At 47.7% G+C, this 12,700-nt stretch overlaps 1 protein-coding gene across 1 annotated transcript in view; it reads left to right on the forward strand.

The window, feature by feature from the left end:
• Positions 1–331: 331 nt before the first annotated feature.
• The window catches only part of LOC146796817 (metalloproteinase inhibitor 3-like), an 85,415-nt gene continuing 73,046 nt past the window's right edge, over positions 332–12,700 (forward strand). Inside the window, exon 1 of the mRNA XM_085629541.1 lies at positions 332–490. The gene's annotated coding sequence lies outside the window, so the exon portion shown is untranslated. The remainder of the gene's footprint in view (positions 491–12,700) is intronic.

Consider the following 12,700-nt stretch of genomic DNA (forward strand, 5'->3'; position numbering starts at 1 on the left):
CCTCTGTGATGCATTACAAAAATTAATTTGCCGAATTTTCAAGGCCGGATTTCTAATTTTGCAGATTTCACCATCACAGTTTTTTGTAGTAATTGTGTACTATATTTATTATGCATAATTATCTAAACACTTGTTATACCCAACAAAAAGAACGATTGCACATTTTCAATAAAACTAAAAAAAATCTAGAACTTAGCTCCTACCAGTTGTTTTTTTTTTCATCACCAAAAGACAAAGCTATCCACAGTTCCACACCACTCAATTCCCCATCATGCCACAAAATTCCACTCCCCTCAATTCAACAACTAGCCCGTTGGGCGGTATTTGAGCTAGTTTTTGGTTGGCTTTGGGCTAGAGAGGCGTGCTCTTTAAAAGAATCACACGCGCCTTTCTTCAAAGGCAGCTGAAGCATCCGTAGAACGCGCCACGGATGCGACCCTCTTGCCCGGATGTTTATAGACTGCGCGCACTGATACTGTTACTTTCCCAGGTAAGGCTTTCGTTTCGATACAGCTTCAGGCCCTGGGGCACTAAACCACTCGTCAATGACAGATTTCAATAGGCAGATCGTGAGGTTCAAACTTTTTTTTGGCCCCGTCTGCCCATGCCGTTGCAGTGTAATTCATGCTCGCTGTCTGCCCCGCGACATCTTGAATGTGGCAGAGCGACAAAGCTGTCGAGTTTGGAAATGGGGACCTAGGTTTGAGTCTCAGCGGAAGTGTTAATATCCAGTAATCCTGTCCAGATCACCGTATCTCCCCTGCCCACAATGAAGGGCTACGCCTGTAATATATAGTGATTCTGTAAAGTGCTTCGATGCCTGTGGGTCGAGTCCGCGCTATATGAAACTGCAAAATATACTAATGATTTTGGAGAAGTATTTAAGCCATAAATAAAAGTCGCCCAGCTTCAAGAATTCACAAACTCGCATACATTCCGAGCTTGAAGTCGCTTTGAAATGTTCTCCTTTGTGGTGTGGAATACGAACAAGAAAAAGTTGCATCTGTGCACTATAGCAGGTTTTCACTTCTGCAGTTCGAGTCGCCGGCTGCTGTGTTTGTTGCACAAAACGTCTTTTCCCTTTCGAGACCAGAGGCATAGTGTGGATGTAATTAATGAAAGCATCACGCAGATAGATCCCCGCGTGCATCCTTACGCATATCGAAATATTAAACCTAATAGCATGATACCACCTCTGAAAGAGTGGGATGGAAAAGAGAGTATGTACACAGACTAGCGCCTGCCATATTGACTAACAAGCATTTGCAATGCAATAGGTCTCGCAGTTACACGAGTTTAAGCTATTGGCATTATAAATGACTGCCTTTTATTTATGTTTTTAAAATGAAAACAAAATTAAAAGGCATTGTTATTTGCAATGTCAATAGCTCAAACTCGCGTAAATGCGAGACCTATTGCATTGCAAATGCTTGTTAGTACATCTGTGCGCCAGGGCCACTTTGCCACAGTCTGTTACTTACCGCCCAGTTATTACATCAGTTAAGAGGCTCACATCACGGTAAGCGAATTAGCTCCGCGTCCTTTTAGGGCTGCTAGATGAGTATACACCGACTCCAGGACACTACGCTGGCCCTCTTGGTATTTCTTTTGACAAATCAGTGCACTCTGGGAATTGTAGTTTTTGTTTTGTTTCAATTAAAACAACGGAACTAACGCACGTAAAATGAAAGAGTTAAATATTCCAGAGCCAGAGGTCAAAAGGTAAAGAAAAGGGCTCTGAGGAATCAGCAAATCTTGTAGGCCACAGGAATAATGGGAGACTAAAGTAAAGGTCGCCGTATGCCGAGGAAAAACTACAAAAGGGCCCCCAAGGGCCAAACTGGGTTCAAAGTGTAGCAGAACTCGCAGTTGCCAGGCATAGTAAAAAAGAGCAACTGCCACTTTAAGGCAGAGATGGCAACCATGACCTAAGGCACTTTCTGATTGGGTCTCGCGCTAGTGCAGAAATACTCTGCCCTTAGATCCAGCAGTGTCGGGGCATTAAAGTGATTTATTAAAAGGGCTGGTAAATAGCTGCTGTTATCGTTTACTGGCACTGTAGGTTGAAGGGGACAGCCCAGCAACAAGTGCCACCTAGAAGCGCTTACTGGACCTTGGCACACTCATCTGCCAACGCGTGTATGCTGGGTGCCACAGAGTGAGTCCGTTCCATGGGGGTGTCTCCCGTGAGCGAATCAATCCTGTAAACACATGCGCTCTCCACGTCCACCCGCCCAAGGTGAGAGCCTGTACACAAACTGTTGTGCGCGCCACATCCTGGATAATGGCGAATGGATGGATGTAACAAAGGATGGGTTAAGAATGAAGAAAAATGACAAAGAAGGATGTAGAGAAGAAAGGATGGGTGAAAATAAAAAAAGATGGAGAGCAGTAAGGATGGGTGGATGGAAAAGACAGAAAGAAAGTTAATGGATGTATAGATGTATGGCTATATGAGTCATTGGATGAATGGATGGATGGATGGAAGAAAGCACAAAAAGGATAGAGAGACAGAAAAGCAAGATGTAAAAAGACAGGAAGAATGACAGAGAGAAAGAAGGACTAGAAACGGAGAGAGAAGAATGAAAGGAAATTAAAGAATTATAGAATTCCCTCAGAAGAGCAATCTCCTGGATTCACTAGCCTCGCCCCTTCACTCAGATCTACTTGGGAGATGGTTAAAAGTGTATGTGTGGGGGAGGGTAATGTATTTTTCTGGCTGCTCCCTTGAGAGGGACATTCACATTCACCAGACAAATGATGGACCTTGATGGCACTGGTACAGAAAGTTTGCAATAGCCGCATTACCTTAACTTTTATGATTTCAATCTTATTTTAAAATTGAAGAGTGTGCTGCATGATGCCTTATCGGGTCCATTGGTTTAGGTTAGATGAAAAGCATCATAGGCATTGACTGATACCCTAGCACATAGTGGAAATCCGACGTAATACAGCACACATTTTATCCGTTACGGGAGAATCGTGAGAATAAATTGACTGTTTTTCTGCATTTATTATTGAAGTTATACAAAATACTGACTACATGCTAGTCATATATTAATGACAGGAAACATCTATTCCTATCCAGACTAAAGCTCGAGAAAACTTTACAACGAATCTGGAAGTACGAGGTAGTCATTACAGTGCCAGTTTTAAAACTAGCATTGGCATAGCCAATAGGTCTCGCCTTTGGGACCTTATAAGTGTTTAGTTATCCAGCACAATATCCTTGGTGCAACAACATCAACCGTCGCATGGCCAAACACTTATATGGTCCCAAAGGCGAGACCTATTGGCTATGCCAATGTTTGTTTGTTTTAGGCGGTGTCAGCAGGATCAATTTTTGTTAGGGGGCTTATGCGATGGAGGAGCAGAGCTTGTGAGGTGGGCTATTGTCAGGGAGCAGGTGGGTGGACTAGACGAAGGTAACAGTAGAGCGAGTGGTAATGTCAGTGGGGAATGACTAGTTGGCCAGGTGTGGGTATGTGAAGAGAAGGTTATAAGTAGGGGTGGGCGGAATTTGCGTAGTCGCGTTACGCAAATCTCTGCGAAATGGTTAAAAATCTCCGCGAACACGCAGAAATTCCGCGAGCACGCGGAATTGCTTGTTCGCGATGCTTTTTTCCTGTTCGCGACCGCTGTTTTCGGGGGGGGGGGGAAATATCTCGCGAACACGCATTTTCAGATCGCGAACAAGCAAAAATTCCGCGGAAAGCAGAATTCTGGGCAATTCCGCGTTCTCCGCGGAACGCGAAATTACCTAAATTCTGCAAATTCCGCAAACAGAACGGAATTTACCGCACAGGCCTAGTTATAAGGAGGGGACACTTGGAATTTTATTAGGGGGTTGGGCACTGCCTGCACTCTCCAATGGTCTATGGCACCTGCCATGGGTTCTCGGATGCCTCTTGTCCCTGAAAAGATTTAGATTTTGTTCCTCTGTGAATCTTTCTGAATAAATGGGTAGCTCAATCTCATCTATACTCTGATAGTAGGAAGGGAAAACGTTTGCTTATACAGAGCTATCAAATGAAGTTGGGTAATCCTCTCTTCGTAGTGTTAAATGGTAGCGGCAGTTTCAGTTGGTAACCTTTCAAGTATTTGCCCGGCGGTAATCGCCTCTCATACCACTCGGTAATTTACCAATAAAAGAGGCAGGCGCCGGAGACTGGAAGGCAGGAAACAAAGTTTTATTCCGTCGGAGCAGAACACATCAGATCAGACAGCAAGGTATCGTCACGAGGTGCTCTAACCGCATCTCTGAGACCTGGTCTCTTATACACCGGTTTATTGCTTTATTACATATAGTACATTCTTGAGATTCTCTTGATGCCTGAAAGAACATCCCCTGAAGCCCCGGCTCAGATCCGATCCCACACATGGTTACAGTAGAGGTTCCCACCCTACCCGCAGTGGGAGATGGCTATCGCGCAGCAGGGAATTCCGCTAATTCCCGGGGGTGTGTGCAACCGGCCGGGTCTCAGGGGTAGGGGCTTTGATCTACTGTAATCCCTTTGATGCGGGGTGTTTCCCTTACAGTAGGGGCAATAAACTGCATCCGCAGGGCTAGGTGATGGCCTGGGACCAGTTCGGACAATGGGGCGCAGAGGAAGGGGGTTATCAAAGGAGAGGCATGACCATGTATGGGATGTCGGTCGGATGTGGCTCCGTAGCAGGGTCGCGCAGAAGGAGAGGGTTTATGGCCTGTATGAGAGAGCGGGGGTGGCCGGCGCGCGGGGGATGCTCGCAGCGCCGGGGGAAAGCGCTGGCGATCGAGAGTGAGCAGGGAGAGAGAGTGGGGTGCCTAAAATGGCGACCGTGCATTTGCTATGCGTGGCGCTGGGGAGAGGCAAGATGGCGCAGATAATGTTCAGTTTGCAAGCTAAATTTCCACAGTCCTCCCTTTTAACATATCTCGCCAGCTTGTCCGGCCAATATTCACCTTTGTTAGCCTTTCAGTTACAGTATCGTCAATGTTCGTCATACATTTAAAGATACAGAGTCTTTAGGGTAGGCAGGAGTAATCTGACACATTTGTACATTGTCTCATACAGTTTGATAAAGTAGGCGAGGAGGAAGTACATTCAAAGTTGCAGTATAGTCGTGTACATGGCTGGTGTTGTATGAATGTTACTATACAAAGTTACATTTTCTTAACTTCTCAGTGTACAGTCGGAAGTGATTGATGCAACATCATGAAGATAGTTAATATAATAAGGTGGTTGGGAGAGGATTTTCAACTTTGACATGGGTCCTTCTTTCCAGTGTCCTTGTTTTATAAAGAGCTATCACTGGTAAGCTCTCATTGTTGTTCTTCTTTCGTTGGCACTGTTGAGCACCGGCGGTGGAGCTAAGGTCCAGCTCAAATCCGATTTCTCACGTGGCAGGGTGTGACCACTCACTGTTCTTTGATCACAGTCCTGTTCCTTAACACAGTTCACCACAGGTACTTTGAGACAGGGTGCCGGCCTTTTGTTCCTCGGTAGTAGGTCAAAGTCATAGTCCAAATGAAAGAGGAAGAGAATGGGGTGGCGTGGGATCGGATCAAAAATGCGGACCAAGAAGAGCAGAATCTTTCAGCACTGGGCCCATCAATCGGGCCCGACGGGTTGAGACTTCAGGCACGCTGGTCAGTGGGCAGGGGCCTCGATGTAGCCCTTCGCGCTTATCGTTCTGATAATGGTGTCTCGTCTCACACCCTTTTTGCTTCGTCGCTTCCCCCTTGGTCGATGTCATAGATGCTTTATGATCCGCAGCCAGACTGTGCGTCACGTCCGACCCCTCTCTTCCGATGGCTGCAGGTTATCCTTGAATAGGTTATAAGAAACGAAAGTCTTAGGGATTTTGGCAGGGAAGACATTTACATACTTCATTCTCTCTCCCAACCACTGAGTAGTTGCGGAAATGCTCTTATCTGTTACTATATGATTGGTGTCTATTAACTCTGGTGTTAGGGTGCGTGTTACTAATCTATTAATTACTGCTGTGGTGCAGGGTTCTGTGGGTGTCCCTGTCCATCGTCTGGCCTTCTAGGTGTCAGTTTCTGCGCCCTATAATACAAGGTTTGGTAATACCCGTAAGTGTGAGGTGCTACGGTCATGCGTTCACGAGTATCCTTTTCATACAGTAGGTGACCCTTTATCAGTTTAAAACAGGGCCATCAGCTGTTTCGTTCGGGATACTCTGAGACGGCTAGTATAGGGCTGGAGTTATCTTTGGGAGAACAGGGTGCTTTAGACATTCTATTTCGGGCTAATTGGTCAGGGGTAATTCTGGGCGGTGGAGATGGTGTCCCTTAAGAACAAAAACCACTGACATATAGTCCCCGTGTTGAGGGTCAGATTGGGAGACATCAGTCGTCTTACCTGTCCTTTCCTTCTCAGCCGATTAGGCTTAACGTTTGTAAAAAGGAGAGGTAGTAACGTGGTAAAGTATGGTCGTTTTTGTTTCTGTCAATTAGTTCGAACACCACTGTGTTCAGGCCAATTATACACTTACCAAAGAGGTGTATGTCGTTAATTTATTCAAGAAGAAAAGAGGGCAAGAAAGAGCCTTTTGCGAGGGAGGGGGAGAGAGGGGGAGAGAGGGAGAGAGAGGGGGGGAGAGAGAGAGAGAGAGAGAGAGAGACACAGAGACAGAGACGCACGCATCAAGTAGGCTATTTTGGCATACATACGACACAAAACGAGAGAGAGAGAGAGATGGGTAAGATAATAGGCCACTTGGTGCACACACAACATGGAGTAGCATGGGTCTGTTCCATGTAAGAAAACACAAGCGGGGAAAAGACATAAATTCGGTGATCACGTACACACAAATGCCAGATAGGGGGTGACAGTACATGCATCAAGACGGAGGCTCAGGGCTGCGTCGAGCACGGGGACCTCTCCTTTCCTGTCCTCTATTCCTATGCATGTTGCGTACCTTTAGTATTTTGTAGTTTATCTTATGGGTTGTCTGACCCTTTATTCTCCTCCCTTTGATCGGTGGACGCGCACTTCAATCATACAATGACGCTCTCTTCAAGTGACCCGAACATGAAATGCATACACATTCATATCGTATAATCGTAGTACACACGCACAATCATATCATACAGTTTTTCATGTTCCCAATGGTGGTCTGTAATTTTACGCACTATCTCACAACGTTTGTCTATGTTTTCCCTGATATTGAACTTGGTGCGGTCCATGTCCACTCCACTCTTCAGTCGGAACTTCGTCGTGACCTATAGAGGGGAAAATAAGAGGGGAGGGGAGGTGTAGTATTCAAAATACCCCAGCGCGCGCAGACACGAAAAGTTCTACCTACCATGTACCAGGCTAGCCGCAGGGGTGGGTAATACCACGGACCTATTATTCTTTAGTTCGAGGCAAAGATGCTCTAGTTCATTCATCTCCTAAATTCGGGTTCCCTGGTCGTGCATGTATTTCTGAATTGGTCGTGTATTATGGTGCAGGATACCATACCTTGCGTGCGACATATACCTTAAGTTATAGTTCATTATTGATTTGACAATTCTTGGAAAAAGGGGGGCAGGCGTGATGGGTACAAATTCCGTTAAACAAAAATATTTTAGGCAAATTGAGTCCGTATTATCTGTATGCTTTCGCTTAGGAGTGATAATCTTTTATTTAAAAGAGAAACCTTCAACAACCCAGATGATTAGTCATGACACTGATTCCGTAATTCCTTTTTAAGAAGCCCTTTATTTAAAACAATGTCAGTGTAGAAATACGGGCCTACAGCCGCTATAGGCCGGCCACGGTGCGAGAGGCGTCGAGCAACATGAGCAACACTAGATTAACATAAAAATCGGTTCCCCCCCCCCTCTCCCCCACCATCATGTGTGAAAGCATCGCATACATATATTTATATATCTCTTTTTAACACAAATGTCACGTGGCTGGAAGCCACAAGGAGTTGTAGGCCACTCCTACATCAGCGCCATCTTGGGGCGGGGTCGGGCCAGTGCACAGTCTAAGTCTTTCCATGAATTAGCTGTTGAACCAGAATTCCTTTCGGTAGTTCGAGAACTTTCGTTAGCGTCAACTTTGCGTCAGCATGGCGTCACTGCAACCTTGTAGCAATGCCACGGTTTGTTCTTAGGGCGGGGCAGCAGGCGGGTTCTTCCGCCGACGCTCTACTGTCTCACTGCACCAAGCGGAGGCAAGGTGGCTGCCGCCCGGGGGCAAAAAGAGCAATGGTGGTGGTTTTGTCCTTACCGGAAGTCCGCAGGAGTCGAATGTCAAATGACTCCAACCAATTCTGCAAGGCTGAGGGGAGCGTTCTGTCAAGGGTGGGGCCCATGCCCTAGCAAACAAGCTTTCGAGTCCAGAATAGTCTCACGGTGGGCCAGGCCTGGAACCGGAGGGGTCAACCGCCGGAGTTCAAGGGCAGCAGTAGCAGCAGCTCTTCGGTACAGTCACCGGAGAGGAGCCAGCAGCAGTAACAGCGGCAGTTCGGATGGTACTGCCACCGGGGTGATTCCAGTAGCAGTGACGACAGCAGTTTGGATGGTATCACCACCGGGGTGGGTCCCCGATTACCTTGCTGCGGGGGCCCACTCCTCACGTCGGGTGCTAGCGGCAGTCCTGGTGAACCCGGTGCTTGGGTGGTTGCCTGGCGGCCGCGTGCAGGGGTGCCGGCTCAGCCGAACGGCGAATGAAGTGGCAGGGCGCAACTCAGCTGGCTGACGTGTGAAAGATGCGGTTGGGGTGCCCTCATCTGCTGGCGAGCCTCCACCTGGGGAGGTGGGGGAGGCCCGTCCGCGTCGCCTCCCCCCGCCAGGGCACCCTCCGTTATTGAAGGAAGAAGTGACTGGGAAGATCCGCACAGCGTGCCAGGGTGAAATTCAGCAGGCCGATGAAAAAGATGGCTGGGTGCAGCTTAGCTGGCCGGCGAATTAAAGACGGTTGGGGTGCCCGGCGAGCCTCCACCTGGGGAGGTGGGGGAGGCCCGTCCGCGTCGCCTCCCCCCGCCAGGGCACCAGCCCTCATTAAAGAAAGAAGAAGAGAAAGCGGAAAGGCCCGCACAGCGTGGCGGGCTCCGCCTTGGTGTTGCCAGAACTTCGGCGCTTCATATAGCCTCCGGCCTATTCGCACAATCGCCCGCCACTGATGTCAAGGGATTTTTGCATGGCTTTTATAGCCCAAAGTCAACTAAGAGGGACCGCCCAAAACGGGCCAATGTTGCAATTCTGAGGAAGGAGAGGCGAGGACGGTGTCACGTGGACGTTAAGGCTTTGGGATGGAGGTTGCAGCAGACTGTCATGTAAATAGTTGTTTTAAAACGTGTTTTAACCTGTTTACCCTGTTGGTGTGTTTGTTATATCCTATAAGTTATTAAAATGTTATAACTACATTACTTCGTTGGAGTGTTTGTACATATTTGTAGTCTGATGACGAGCACAAGGAGGTTACTGTGCAATCGGAAAAATAACATAGCCCAATTGTGCGCGATCTAGCCCTAGTTCGGTGACGTCGATGGTGGGTGTCAGCAGGCTTCCGTTTGTGCGGGATTTTGTCATGCTTATTGGGCGGGGTGGGCAGTAGGGCAGACATGTTTAGGTAGCGAGAGTAATGGAGTCGGGCTACCTCGCGGTCGTCTCGACCGTGAGCTTGACTCCTTCCCTTGGTTTCATATGTCCCACAAAGGGCTAACTCCTAGCGTTATTTTAGTTTTTGTAAGGTCAAAAAGGATCCTACCAGTGCCTTTACTATCTTGTCGATTCCTGTTCGTTCATCCTTAGTTAATCGATTCATTCTGGTGGACTCTTTCTTTCCTATCTCATGGTCGTCTAGCGTTGTAGTCGACGTTGGGTTCGGCACGAGGCTCAGCCGGCGTGGAGGCCGTGAGGGCCGAGGCCCCTGTACTGCTTTCGCTCGTGTTCGGGGGTTGTGGGTGTTGCACTATCGATTGGGAGGGTGCATACGGAGGGGGCATGTAAATGATCGGGGGACCTAACAGTAACTCGTCATTCGTTCGCTGCTTGGAGGACAACTCAGGGTAGAGCAAAGAAGGGGTCCTAACAGCGTACTGGCCTGAGGTTTCGGGCTCCTGTCTTAGTTTAGTTTCCCTTCTCTCCTTTATGTCTTCTTCTAACTTTCTAGCGGCAAGGTGAGCTGCCTTTCGTAATTCCTTTTCTGCTTTTACTTCTTCCCTCTTTTTCCGTTGCGTCGCTTCTTTGCGCCACATGCCGATACTGTCAAGCATAGTAGGCGTCGTCTTATTGCTACGCAGAGCTATTTCTAGCGCCTCTATCTTATGGTCGTCGAAGGATCCCATCAGTGGCCACTGTCTCTCGGGGTCCTTCTTTGTATATTTATGCCATAGCTTGGTATAAGCTACGGCGACTAGTCCATATTTAGTGAACATGTCCTTATTAGGGGTGCCCTCCAGAGGAGCCGGATGGTTCACCTCTAATAAGCGGTCCGGGCAGAACCAACTACCAATCAGTGGGGAGAAGATAGGCATGACGGGTTTCAACGGGGACAAAAGTCAGCACTACCTATCTTTTCACTGCTTGCAAAGACTAGACAGAATATCTCTATTCTTCGTTATTTGCAAGCAGAGAATACCTCCAAAGAACCAATATCGAACAACTAGTGCTCGGACAATCAATCAATCAATCAATCAATGGGAGATAAAGATAGGCATGACGGGTTTCAACGGGGACAAAAGTCAGCATTACCTACCCTTCACTATTTGCAAAGACTAGACAGAATATTCCTATTCTACGTTATTTGCAAACAGAGAATATCTCAAAAAGCACTATTCTCCAAAACAATCAATGTTCGGACAATCAATCAATGGGGAGATAAAGATAGGCACGACGGGTTTCAACGGGGACAAAAGTCTGCGTTACCTACCCTTCACTATCTGCAAAGGGAGAGAGAGAGAGTATTTCTACTCCTCCCCGTTTGTAGACAGCGAATATCTCAAAGAGAACAATCAATGAGCACAATCAATGAGCAATACTAGTATTTCCAAAGCATCAAACAATCCATCAATTATTTCTCAATTTGTCGTGTATCACGACCTTACCCGGACCGCGTGGACAGTTTCTCGTCTTCCGCCTCCAGCGCCCGATCGTCCTCTACTCTCCGTATTTGCCGCGGCACTCCTGATGGTTCCCAGTCAGGACCGTAGATCACTCGAGAGAGGTCTGCTCGGAACCAGTGAAGTTCGGATGATCGGCTGCCAGACGAGGGTCTATTGGGCAGGAGCTCTCCCGATCGTTGCAGTCGTTCACTCTGTCGTCGGGACCTCTCCCACTGGATCCACGTGTCGCTGATGGGGCCCACGTTTGGGACGCCAATTGTTAAATGGTAGCGGCAGTTTCAGTTGGTAACCTTTCAAGTATTTGCCCGGCGGTAATCGCCTCTCATACCACTCGGTAATTTACCAATAAAAGAGGCAGGCGCCGGAGACTGGAAGGCAGGAAACAAAGTTTTATTCCGTCGGAGCAGAACACATCAGATCAGACAGCAAGGTATCGTCACGAGGTGCTCTAACCGCATCTCTGAGACCTGGTCTCTTATACACCGGTTTATTGCTTTATTACATATAGTACATTCTTGAGATTCTCTTGATGCCTGAAAGAACATCCCCTGAAGCCCCGGCTCAGATCCGATCCCACACATGGTTACAGTAGAGGTTCCCACCCTACCCGCAGTGGGAGATGGCTATCGCGCAGCAGGGAATTCCGCTAATTCCCGGGGGTGTGTGCAACCGGCCGGGTCTCAGGGGGTAGGGGCTTTGATCTACTGTAATCCCTTTGATGCGGGGTGTTTCCCTTACAGTAGGGGCAATAAACTGCATCCGCAGGGCTAGGTGATGGCCTGGGACCAGTTCGGACAATGGGGCGCAGAGGAAGGGGGTTATCAAAGGAGAGGCATGACCATGTATGGGATGTCGGTCGGATGTGGCTCCGTAGCAGGGTCGCGCAGAAGGAGAGGGTTTATGGCCTGTATGAGAGAGCGGGGGTGGCCGGCGCGCGGGGGATGCTCGCAGCGCCGGGGGAAAGCGCTGGCGATCGAGAGTGAGCGGGGAGAGAGAGTGGGGTGCCTAAAATGGCGACCGTGCATTTGCTATGCGTGGCGCTGGGGAGAGGCAAGATGGCGCAGATAATGTTCAGTTTGCAAGCTAAATTTCCACAGTAGGGCGTAGGCCCTTGCCTGTTTAGGACTAAACGTCTGTCTCCCAAACTCTGTAACACTTAGGTCACTGCTTCACCTTCATCTGTCCCTTCACTTATGTTGACAAAATGGTCAGATTCGAAAATAAATGATTTATGATGCTGCATAAAAACTTTTAGGAGTAATGCATCAGTTTTACTTTTCCTTCAAAACCCCTAAATTGCAAGGGGCTACATTCTAAAATGCACTCCCCTGTATAAATATGAATGCCTTATGTTACTGCCGATAGTGTGTGGCACTGAAAGCCTCACGTAGAAGCGTTCCAAAACTGTAGGCAAACTCCAGAAAATTACTTTTTATCTTTACGCCCACTGCTGTCAGTAGGAACAAGTATTTATGGCAAAACAACCCCGGCACTGTCAGTCAGTCAATTTAACTTTATTTAGTTTGTTACAACCATAAAAGTATGTACACTAATTCTTATTCCATCTGTTAAAATACATATATAAAATATGACGCATATTCAACACGCCTAAATTATTTCATATCCTTTTTTAAAA

The sequence above is a fragment of the Triturus cristatus genome, chromosome 10 (assembly GCF_964204655.1).
Source record: "Triturus cristatus chromosome 10, aTriCri1.1, whole genome shotgun sequence".
Classification (NCBI taxonomy): domain Eukaryota; kingdom Metazoa; phylum Chordata; class Amphibia; order Caudata; family Salamandridae; genus Triturus; species Triturus cristatus.